The 12,536-nt window shown below is 42.1% G+C and overlaps 1 protein-coding gene across 2 annotated transcripts in view; it reads left to right on the top strand.

Moving 5' to 3' along the window:
• LOC119649008 (NAD(+) hydrolase sarm1) overlaps positions 1 to 12,536 on the top strand; it is a 199,395-nt gene that overhangs the window by 56,886 nt on the left and 129,973 nt on the right. The window lies entirely within an intron of this gene.

The raw sequence follows: 12,536 nt of genomic DNA, 5'->3' as shown, positions 1-12,536 counted from the left end.
ACCAGAATGTCACAGTTAGTACTTTGTGTGATACCGGTTCCGGCAGGTTTGCCAGAATACCCTAAAATTCCATCTTCTTACCTTGCTTAACCCCTGAATGTCTACCCTCTATCGCTGAAATTCTCGCTGAAGTTAGATCAAACGAGCATACTGAGGAACCTCAATTCCGACGTCGAAGTGCGTTCCCTCACTCTAGTATCCAATATAACAATATGATCAGTCCAATTCTGAGTCATGGTAGTCATTTCCGAAGCATAAGGGGTTCGAGGTTACTAGTCCAAACATCACTTTTCCTTTTGGTCATCGTTTCCGATAAGCAGGGAATATTTTGAGTGAATTCTACACTGCATGCCAATATAACGACGTTTTTTCTTTATTCGCTACTCATTTTGTTTTAGTTCGCTTATACCGATATTTCGCGAACAAGTAGTTGCCTTCTTCAATGTGATGTATGCGACCACTTCTTGTTGCTCCTGGTTCGTCATTGGTAACTATTCCTGGGTCGTCGGGAAGTGTTCTTGATATGCAAGGCAACTGACACCCCCATGATCAACAAGCTGGGAAAGCTTCATACTAGGATACTCAAAAACATATTCGACAGAAGGATCGATGGACGAAGAGCAGTGGGAAACTTCTGAAAGTACTGAGCTTCTGAGAAACGAGGCCCGAATTTGGTTCTAGAATCTTAACGAATCTGAAAATCGTCCTATATTCTAAACTAAGGTTGTGCATCCAGACGTGGCCGAAGTGAAGCATTGCTGCGGGATTGCACAGGATTGGGGATCAGTTTCCTTGTTCTTTGGTAGTTCAGGATATTTAATGTGTTGATGCACTAACTAAACCGGCTTTTATGGTGACTTTTTCCGTTCGCTTTGACATATTCGATGTCGAAATTTTAATCGATCTGTCTGGACGCCCATCAGGAAAGATGTGCCGCAGTATATTCGCTGAGCCCTTTGCTATTAATTTAGTAGAAGAGCGTTAAAAATAGAAAATTGGCACCGTCAAACGAATTTGTGGAAGCGATTGACTAGGCAGCTTGTTCAACGGTAGACAGCTTTTTGATCCTTGTCTACTTAACGTTGAAGAGGAACATTGTCGCTGCCGGTTTGAGGAGTTTTTTTGGTAGGCAATAGCAGAGTTTCGAGCCTATTTTGGTGGCATTAAACACTTCGCCATATCCTTGCTCTGAAATTGCTCTCAAAGTGCCTTACATGCTGTTACATGTAGTTGAATACTGTAATGACTATAATTTGTTTGTAGACAGTCAAACCACCATCCTGAGTGGCCGGAGAAAACCTAGAGGGATGGTGGTTTGACCATTATAGTCATTACAAATGACGCCCAACGTGGGGCACGAACCCACAACCTTGAGATTGAGAGTTTCGTGCTCTATGGACTAAGCTAGCCAGGAACAATGTTGAAAAACTTTTGTTTCCCTATCTGACACACCAAAACGTAGTAGTAGTAGTAGTAGTGAGCTGGAATAGGCTATCTTCCACTGATTCAAGTTATTAGAACTTCGGAAATGTTGGCCGAAATCTAGAAAATGTTGGCCAAAATCTAGTGAATGTTGTGTCCCATGTTGGGCGCCATTTGTAATGACTACAAAATTTGCGGGTGGACCTCCACGGTCAATTTAGCCAATTTTTTTTAGGTTTTTGGAATAGCTCTTCCATATAGGTAGTCTTCGGCCATCCAGGATGGTCGTTTGACTATCGACAAACCAATCATAGTCTTTACACTACTTTCCCATGAAAGCTGACTGATCGAGAAGAGCGTGGGCACATTTTTAGTCTGTCGATTTGTTAAAAAAGCCGATGGGCTTCGTGTGTACCGAATCTGTGCTGATCACTTACTGCTGAATTATCGTGAACCACATGCATTTTGATAAAGCTTGCTAGATATTCGTTTCGTATCCGTATACTTAGTGTTTTTGAATTACTTTAGCGAACCACTAGCAAATTATTGACGTTGAAGGAGATGAACGCTTTATATTCGTTGAAGTCAACGCTCTTGCAAAAGTAGTAAATCGCTTTGGCATTTGCAAGAGCCTTAGCTTTTAGCAACACCATTTTCTGGCAGCTGTGGTCGAACAAATCATGGTATTTTGCATTCGACTTCTAAGGACGCATATGCAAAACACCTTTATTAGCGGAGGTCAAGTCCGGTTTTGAGTGCGACTATGTTGGTATCGATTTGTACATCTTCCGAAGGAGTTTCATAATGTTTAACTAGTCCTGAACTGGAGGATAATAAAAACCTTCGGTCTTCGAATAAAAACTTATCGAACTCACTCGTCACTGTAGATATAGGCAAAATTTGAAATTTAATGTACTGTTCAGCCTGGCTATAATCGTGTTAGCAATCATAATGCCGACGGTGTAGAGTCTTGGTCCACCTAAGTGCGCATTTAACAGAATGTAACCGATGACATTTGTCAATGAAACCACAGATGCTCCTGCGAACAAACGATTTGAGAACTAGTTGGATGCAATCGATCGACGACTGTGTCCTCTATGATTGACTTGTTCCGGGAGAATTAATTGCCAAATCTTTGGTCTGAGTTCGTAGGTAAACATTCTATCACATAAAGACCTAATAGTGCTGAATAATTCGAAGTTAGCTGTTTGTTGTTCATGAGGTGATAAAGAGAGTCCATGATCGCATCCAACATCTGCTGTTGCTTCGGATTGATACTAAGTTCTACGGTTCACAGTGGGCAGCGTCTATGTTAAGTACTTGAATAATTACTTAAAAAATATTAGTCTTGAGCTGGGAATAGTAATGGCCGAAATGTGACAATTGTCAGAGCAGCCTTATTTTGAAAAAAGTGAGTTCCTCGTTTCAGTAAACGGTGATCCTGAAAACGTAAATAAAGAAATAATTGAAAATTGACTGATTGGATTAATCGTTTCCTTGCCTCATGAGAAAAATGAGTCGGGATTGTTTCTGCCGATATGCAATACTCTAAATAGTTTGGTTTTCAATTCCTCAAGGACTATATTTTGCATGAAATTATCGCTCCATGAATCTTCAAGACAAATGGCGCACGTGAGAAGTAAGCGTGATTGTTACCTTGTTCAAAACTGTTTCCATTTTATAATCCCCATGCCAATAGCTTCCATCCATCAGTCCAATCACCCAATTCTATTAAGAGCTACATTTCATGACCATTGCCTTTACGACTTCTGTCGATTTGTGAATTGTTGCTTACTATTTCCTTAAAGTCTGTTTATTACATAGTTAACACCCGCAACAGTTACTGCTATGGGGAACAATAAAAGTATGTCTCTTGAAAGCCTTGTAAGTATCCATAGCTTCTCGTCACTGGTGTAAATAAATAAAAGACATTTCCATATTACAATGTTGTGCATTTTTCTATCCTTAGTCAACGAGCACTCTATAAGTAACCAATTCACGCTGAATACTCATAAAATAAATTGGAAAACAATAATCACCAGTTTTATGAGTTTTCAGCTTACTTTAAAGTCGTACGTTTTGGCTTTATCTGCGAAAGAAAAAATTAGGAAAACCCGTGAACGCATGAAGTCAAGGCAAGCCATGCATGATTCTCGCCTTGTATGCTTAGTATTTTGCTTAAACTGAATTGGCGCTTGTGACTGTAAACATATGATTATTACTTTTCTGTAGTTTGTTGATTATTTCTTAGGGAATTTTTGTCGCTTGAGGATACAATAATCTAAATTTCCATTTTGGGGTTTTCAATCCTTTGTAACACAGACTTCTGCGACACAGCCATGGTTCGAACGCAGAGCAGAAGATCAACAAGCTGGCATTCGATTAAATTGTTTAGCGAAAAAAACTCAAAGGAAGTGCGTTGAATCTTGTTACTAGAAGGTGATCAAAGGACCGAATCTAAATCTAGAACTGACAAGGGATAAGTAAATAGCTCTGCAGTAAGTACGGAGTCGAACATTCCTCCACCCGTTTCGAGACAAGGGAAAGTTACGAAGGGTTGCATTCTAATTTAAACTTGCACTAGCCTCACCTGAAACGAAGTGGGCCTTTGGACTTCTTACCCTGACTTGGGAACAATACGCGTATTTACGGTTGATATACCTCTTAAACGAAGACTCACCAGTGCTTCTGTTGTCATATTCTTCTACCATCCAAGCAAAATGCTCTCATTGCAGTGTTCTCAATAAACAAATCCAAGGACTGTAAACTGAGTGATGCATTTAGAACTGCGCCGTATATCGTGCTCGTGGCTTTGATAATACCCAGACACACAGTCCTTCGCAATGTGGCTACTTTAAAATGAAAACTTTTGTTTCACCATAACCCACCACAATGCGGATGCATAAGCGAATATTGTCCTAATATTAGCAACATATATCCAGATTACTACCTGAGACCAAAGTCCCCATGTCGAAGCAAAGGCCCGCCTACACAGCCCATAAGCTGTAAGAGGTCCTTTCATCTTTACCTGTACATGTTTGCTCCAAAGAAGTTTCTTGTCTCGAGTAACTCCCAGATATGGTATTTCACTTCTTCGGGAAGTTGAAGGGTTGTACCTTTCATCTCTGGAAGGCAAATACCATTCAGTATCCTCCTTTTTGTAAATAATACCATTGTGGTTTTATTTGGATTTACTAAAAGTCCATGCTTAAACCCCCAATTGTGAATCAAATCAACGGTGTATTTCTACCCATCGTCCCAAGCCACGTCAATCACATAAGCTTGAATGTGTGTTGGCAGATTTTGCAGTTCACATAGTAGAGAATTGATCAACTTACCCAACAGAAGTAGCGATAACACAACTCCTTGAGGGGAGCCTTTCGTCTTTTCTGTTGTTAGGTAGCGCTAAACACCCACTTCAGCACACAACGATCTCTGCGTTAGCATAGCATAGATGCACTTAATTACAATAGCAGCATCACTGAGCTTTTGGAAAAGCGGACAGTCAAATGATCCTTCAATGTCCGCGAACACTTCGTCTTTCAAAGTTTCCTCCTCTAGACTCACTGGCATGGTAGGCATGTTGGTTTTCATTTAGTGGGTACGATCTTAGCGCCTTCTCACGAATGTGTGTGATTTAAGGGAAAATGATGAATAATTGATTTGTCTGATGTTCTTTGGATTTGAATAGTCATCTTTCCCAGACTTAGGTATGAAGACTACCTTAACCTTCTGTTAAGAGGAAAGCACGACGCCCAGAGCAAAACATCCTCGAAAAATATTTCCTAGAAGTTGTTCTAAGTGCTCCTTTAGTATCGCTGGATAGATGTCATCAATGCCAATGCCAGGTGCTCTGAAGTGTTGAAATGATATTATAGCAGCTCTCGCCTTTTCATTGGTGATAACCGTTCTCGCAGTGTTCCAATTCGCCTTGCCATACCTCCGTGTTGAAGGGTTTGCAGAAACCGCCAATTCTCTCCCTCTCAATTCTGTTACATTCTCCCGGGTGGTGGGCTTTGGACTTCCTGAAAGTTGCATCCGGCTTTCTAAACGAGTCCAACTTGGCCGACTCATCCTTATTAAGGGCTCTGCACAGCCTTTTCACTCCTCATCACCTTCCAGTTCTTCACAGTATGTCTTAAAGGAGTCTCGTTTCGAAAGTTTTACTAAGCTCTTGTTTTCACGCTGTGATTTCTGGAAGTTTAACCAATCTTCATTCATGTTGCTTTTACAAGCACTTTTCAGAAATCATCTGGTTGATTTCCCAAGTCTTTGTAGTTCTTGGTTCCATCTAAAACCGTTTTACCTGCTTTACCTCGGGAAATATGACAATGCATTCTAAATTATGCGATTCAGAGTTTTCAATTGATTTTCTATCGCCAAAGGAGTCCTTAGCCCTTATGCGACTACAGTTTGTTGCCAAAAAGATCATTGCACCTTGCCCACTTTCCTAGGATTCCGTCTCTGTATTACAGACAGTTCGCCTACCATAGTCAGACTAAAGGTGCTGAAACACATTTGATCAAAAAGGTTTAACATTTAAGACCAATCTATGCCAACGAAAGCATAAGTGCCATTTTCAAGCTTCCTCATCCAAAAACAGTGCTTCGAAGTGGTAGCAGATTACGCTTTTCTGAGTTGATGAACTTGTCCACGGTAAGCTAGGCAAATTAGTATTGAAACTTCAAGGATTGTCTTCTGGGATAACACCTCACTTTTTTTCTTCACTTTAGTCTTAACCTGCTTGTTAGCAATCTCGGCTCGTCTAGATCCGATTCGCCACTTTACTCGGTCATCAGCTCCGGGGCCGGTCAATCCACCGCTGTTTAGGCCGGCCGTCTTATTGACATCGATATTCAATCCCATCAGCATAAATTACATGACCAAAAACACTTTTTTCTTAAAGACGCTACTGTCCTAATTTTTCTAAGATGAGTGTTCCAACGCAACATTTTTGTCTCCATTACCACGAGACAATGTCCAGCTATCATTGACGGTGATAGTGCTTGTTTCATTATGTATGGTCGTCAAAAATTATATCTCATCCAGGTTCAGTCCCAGCCCGTGCTGTATAAGGCTATCATGTCACTTCTGGACAAAGTTTTGTAAGACCCTAGGAAAACATTATCTACATAGTGCAATGTGTAGGACGTTGAATGTTGGACCTCCCGGATTAGAAAATCGATAAATAACAGATAAGTTTGTGTGGTACATGGTCAAAAGTTTTCTCTAGATCCTGGAATGCAATTTAGAGAGAAAGTGATGCTTCGCTCGATATTTCTCCATGACTAACTACACAGTGAATATTGCGTTAGTAGTTCCAAAGTTGCCGAAGTAAAAGCCTTGTGAGTGGGGGCTTAAGAATACATCCAAAGTCTTCCCTGTTGGTCATAAGAGGCAATATTCGTTTTGAGAATGAAGGGAGTCCTAAGTCCGCATCAACTTAATGCAGGACCGGACCAATTGGGGAGCAACTTACTCCCTCTTTTCTGGACCACGGACCCCTCGCTTAGGGCTTGCACCCAAACTTTTTAAAAAAGTCAAGCGACGACGGCTTTACGGTTTCTTACCAGGGCAGAGGCAAATCGTCAGACGCTGCCTCACCTCTGTCCTGGGAGCAACGTGACCGTAGCGGCTCGCAGATGTTGAATGCTCCTTTGTATAATTCGTAGAACACGACATGCCTACGAATTATATTGAGCGCAAATCCGCCTTATTGACCAGAGCTCCCCAATTGGTCCGGTCCTGCATTAAGTTGATGCGGACTTAGGACCCCCTTCATTCTCAAAACGAATATTTCAGCTCTGGCCAAGCTCTGGTCAATAAGGCGGATTTGCGCTCAATATAATTCGTAGGCATGTCGTGTTCTACGAATTATATAAAGGAGCATTCAACATCTGCGAGCCGCTACGGCCACGTTGCTCCCAGGGCAGAGGTGAGGCAGCGTCTGACGATTTGCCTCTGCCCTGGTAAGAAACCGTAAAGCCGTCGTCGCTTGACTTTTTTCATAAGAGGCAACTTAAAGGGCTAGCAACCTGCAAATTTTGAAACTCCGCTGCTACCGAAACGTCAACAACGCCTTGGAACACAAAGAAAGTGAACTCCACTGTTATTCAAAAGCTCCAAACTTTCGTCAACACCTGTCTGCGTCGTAGCATTACTATCCCAAACGAACAACTTGGTCGGTGCACAGGCTTAGCATTCGTATGCGATAGGATGATAGGAACCCGAAAGTTGCAATGGATAGGTCATACATTAAGAAGGGGCGGACTATGCGACGCAGTGGAATCCACTCTTTCAAAATGGCCAAAGACTGGATCGCCCCAAGAGCACTTAGCGCAAAACAGTAGAGGAGCAGTGCGGGTTGACGCGCTGTACCCCACCAAGAAGTCTAAAGCAACCATATATATAGTACCAAAATTATTGATAAAACTGGCTTAATTCACGATAATTCTACTGATGTCGCGGATATGACTATCAAAAATGCGCTCGAAAATCTTCATGCTATGGAATAACAACCGAAACGAACAGTACTTTGATCATTCTCCTTGAATACCTTTTTTTAAGATTTTGTGTGAAACAAGCCCATAATAAAATCGATCCAATGTCTATCGGCCTGTCTTTTTGTAAGGGGATGTGAGATTTTTACCTACTAAAACTACTGCCATCTCTTCCTCCACCCTGTAAAACCACCTTTAGATATTACATCACGGGCCGAGCTAACTTACTTTAGCTGATTCTTCTTTCGTGTACCCGCGACGATCGTAACCGCGCGTTTCATATCTCTTCTGCTTCTTGCAGTTTACTTTGCATCATTGCGATCATGAAGTTAATTGCATCCCAATCTCTACCTGTCGAGCTACCATCCTCTCGAAAAAATTTTCCTCCTTTGCTCCAGGAAACTCGATTATAGATTACTTCCTTTCGTTTTCTTTTCGTTTGCGATAAAGAAAAAATGGACTTGATGTAATATATGTTCGTCATCTCATTTGCCAAGATGCCAATAAGCACCATTCCTGAGCTGATGAACGCATCATATGAGACGGTCCGAAAGGCACACCCTTGGGACTGTTCTTCTGTAGACCGCACACAATTTATGTGCGCTAGATAAGATATGCAACGCTAATCCCCAAACTGGGACTGCATACAGAAAAATCGAATTAACTGGTTACAAGCAGCCTGGTGGCCAAAGGGTAGTATAGGTCCCAGGGCGAAACGTGGATTGGTACCCACGATAGAGCATAAAACCTGGGAAATGCCTGCTGAACCAACACCAAAGCTCTGCTATCAAACCCTATCTCCACCTCCACGTGGTGACCGCTGGGAGCTCTTTCTTAACGAAAAGCTGCAGACGGAGAAGGATGAAGGCGAGTCTCCCGCGCCTAAAAACGGGACAAATTGTACCAACTGGTCCTCCAGGTTGGGGGTTGGGTAGGGCTGACAACGGCACACGGAAAGCCGAAGTTACGAAGCTACAACAGGAGCCTCGGACAGGACGGATTTTAAAACGACGGACCCGGCAACGAACACGGAATAACGATTTGCGCATTTTCTCATGGAACGTGCGCTCCCCGTACAGAGATGAAGCTGACGAGCAGCTAGCCGATACCCTGTCCCAATATAGGGCTGATATAACAGCGTTGCAACAGATGCGATGGTCAGGGACCGGTTTCCTGGAGAAGAGCCACTACACCATATATTATAGCGGTCATCCAGTAAACCATGTGCTCGGAGTAGGTTTCTTAGTCAGCCAAAAAATGAAACCTGCTGTTATCGGCTTTGAAAACATAACCGAACCGCTATGCACTCTGCGCTTGCGAGGCAAGTTTAGAAATATAAGCCTCATAAACGTTCACGCCCCTACAGAGGAGACTGCAGAGTCGGAGAAGGATACCTTCTACGAGGCAGTAGAACGAACCCTCGAAGCCTGTCCCTGATATGATATCAAAATCATACTTGGGGATTTTCACAGCCAAGTAGGGAAGGAGCCCGTATTCAGGCGATACGTTGGATTCCATAACTTACACGAAAAAACAAATGATAACGGACTGCGGACTATTCAATTAGCAGGGTCACAAGAAATGGTTGTTGGAAGTACCTGGTTTGCACGGAAAGCGGTCCACAAACATACGTGGGCCTCTCCAGACGGGACCACTTTCAACCAAATTGACCACGTGTTGATCGAACGCCGCCACCTCTCAGCCTTGATGAATGTCAGAACATATAAGGGGACCAATATAGACTCGGATCACTATCTCGTTGGCATGGTGCTCCGAGCTCGAATAACAATACCGCCTAGAATCCCCTCTGACAATCAGGTGAGAGTGAACATTGAAGCCATCCACAACACAACCCTCCGCGACACCTATAAGAGGGAAATGGATGCCGCCATAACCGCAGTCAACAGAGGTCCTGGAGATGAAGCATCAACAAATGATCTTCACAATCACCTGAAGAACGTTATCATGGATACGGCCACAAACATACTTGGCCCCAGCCGCAAAAGGAGTCGGAACGGCTGGTTTGACGATGAATGTAAGCTAGCAATGGAACGGAAGAATGCCGCATACCGAGTAATGTTGCATTCTCAAAGAACGATGATGATGATGAAACAGCCTGCAAGTATGCCGCGATCATCGTACATTCGACAGAGATATACTGGCGCTGGATCCCTTTTCGCTGCTTAAAACTGAGCTTTGCATCTATCATCACTCTCAAGTATTTGATGGCAGGCTTGAAAGTGATGATGTAATTCCCAATTGATTGACATGGTATTAGTCAGCGAAATTTTTCTTCCTGCGTGAGCGAAATTTCTCTTCCGAAGCTTGATGATAAGGACCGCTTCTATCTTTTCCTCCGTAAGTGCCAGCCCAGCGCTAGCCAACCAACCTTTAACAGCACCAATCAACACCTTCGAGGTTGGAGTTATACCAGAGCGTCCGTTGTAGCAAGCAGCTTCCCACAATGGCAGCGAGATAGATGGGAACACCAGTTGTTGCCCTGCCGATTTTGCTGACGAAATGCAGCAATATAGGCTATAATAAATAACATGATCCTACCAAGTTTGGTGGAAATCGCACTATACTAACAAAAGTTAAAATTTCCGACCAGATCTTTTATGTCGGCGTCAGTTTTGACCTTTTTAAGGTTTTGTTTGCGAAATAGAACCTTTTTAAAATCAGTTCAATGTCTGCCTGTCTGTCTGTCACACGTACTTTTCTAAGAAAGGGCTATACCGATCTCATCTACTTCTTTCTACGTTGATATTAAGGGGGGTCCTCATACATGCAAAATGGGGGTGTAAATTTCTTTTCACCGATTATAGTTATGTTGGATATCAAATGATTAGTACTTTTCGATGCCAGTTTTAGTTTTGACATTTGTTGGAAAGACAAGGAGTGGGAGGGGTCGACAGCGATGATTTCTTTAATGGACCCATTCTCGGAAACTACCCAAACCATTTCTCCTTCGCCTTTTAATGAATGATTTTGGTCCATCCTCTATTTTCGGTTCCCTTAGGTTTTGCTTCGGTTGTCTATGATCACGCTAAGTGCTCAGACTTCCTCCTTTCCGTACTTTTAGCTCCGCTGTTCGCTTAGGCACCTGCTGATTTCCCAAAAGGTCATCACCTCTGCTGCGATTGTGCTTCTTAGACAGATGTGGTGGGTGTCAAAACCACCTTGGTAGCCGGGAAATTTCCATTCAGCTCATCATTTTCCGCCTTTAATATTGGTCTTCTTGGCAAGGTCTTGCTTTGTATGAATACCCCCTTCTCCACATCTAAAACACTTGTTGCATTAGATGCCATGGTGAGCAATTTGTCCACGGCCGAAGCACTGTGGTCGAGGGATATCGATGACCAGAAACTGTCCCCTGCACGTAAGTCTCCTCCTTTTCACCTCTTCCATAGTGGCTTTCTGTTTTGAGTATCCTTCCCATAGCCATTTTGGTACACACACGAGAGGTGAGCAAATGAGCGTCAATAGGTATGCCACTATCCGCCACCTGAGGCTGCACCTGATGGGAGATCTGATAAATACTCACAGATCTGTCTGTCTATCTGTCACACATATTTGTCTCAAAAACCACCTGATGGGCAACAAATTTGGTCTAAAGGTGGGAACTGTGAACACCCACGCATAGAGTGAGTTAAAGCTTTCTATGTGGAATTTAAGGGGGTCTTCACTTATGCAAAAGGGAGGTGCAACATTTTTTTGTCACTGAAAATATCAAATGACAGGTCTTGATTAGGACTTTTCAAAGTTGGTCTCGGTGCTGACATTGAGTGTACCAAGGTGGAGGGTGCAATCTTGACCGTATTGTCTCCAATAGTGTACTGTGACAATCTCAAATGAAGTGCTCTAACACTTTTCAAGACAGATTGTCGTGCTAGCGATTATTGTTATTAGATCACATTAGAATCACTATAGAATATCTTTTCTATCCAAACCATTGCTTATCCCAAATGCTTATCCGACGAACTTGATCTAATTCTCTCTGCTAGCATTAACTAACCATAATTTCTGGAGCAACACTTTTCCGGACTCCATCAAGATGTGGAAGGAACACTTATCGGTTAATATTATTTTACTTGAGTCCTAGATTTATCGTCATAACTACTTTTACTCAATAATTTGCTGTTTTGGTAAATTAAGGGCTTTCACTGATGCTTATCTACTTTCATAAGGATAATGGCTGAATCGTATCCTGTAATTTTTTGACATAATGTTAGCTTCGACTTTGTTCATAAGGATTTTAATTTGGTGTTATATGAAAGTTTGTGAAATTTTCAGTGGTACGAGGTGGAAGTAATTATCGTTAAACTGAGAAATACTCTTTAATTTGGTTTTAACTATTTTTTATTGCTGCATAATAACTTAATGTTTAGTATAGAGAACGTATGTATATATAAATATTAGCTAATTCATCGCCATACCTTGGCTTACTTTTATTACTGATAATGCAAATATGGATAAACTGTAAATCATCATCAGAAACGCTGTAACATTCGGGATCTAATCTAGTCCTTGCTTACTAACGAACTTCCGGTTTTACGCCGAGGTCTGTTTTAGTTTTAGTTTTTAAAATCATTTTTACTTTTAAGAAATAGGTAA

Source organism: Hermetia illucens, chromosome 2 (assembly GCF_905115235.1).
Source record: "Hermetia illucens chromosome 2, iHerIll2.2.curated.20191125, whole genome shotgun sequence".
Taxonomy (NCBI): Eukaryota; Metazoa; Arthropoda; class Insecta; order Diptera; family Stratiomyidae; genus Hermetia; species Hermetia illucens.
The sequence above is the reverse complement of the archived record's forward strand: the minus strand, read 5'-3'. Positions and strand labels throughout refer to the sequence as shown.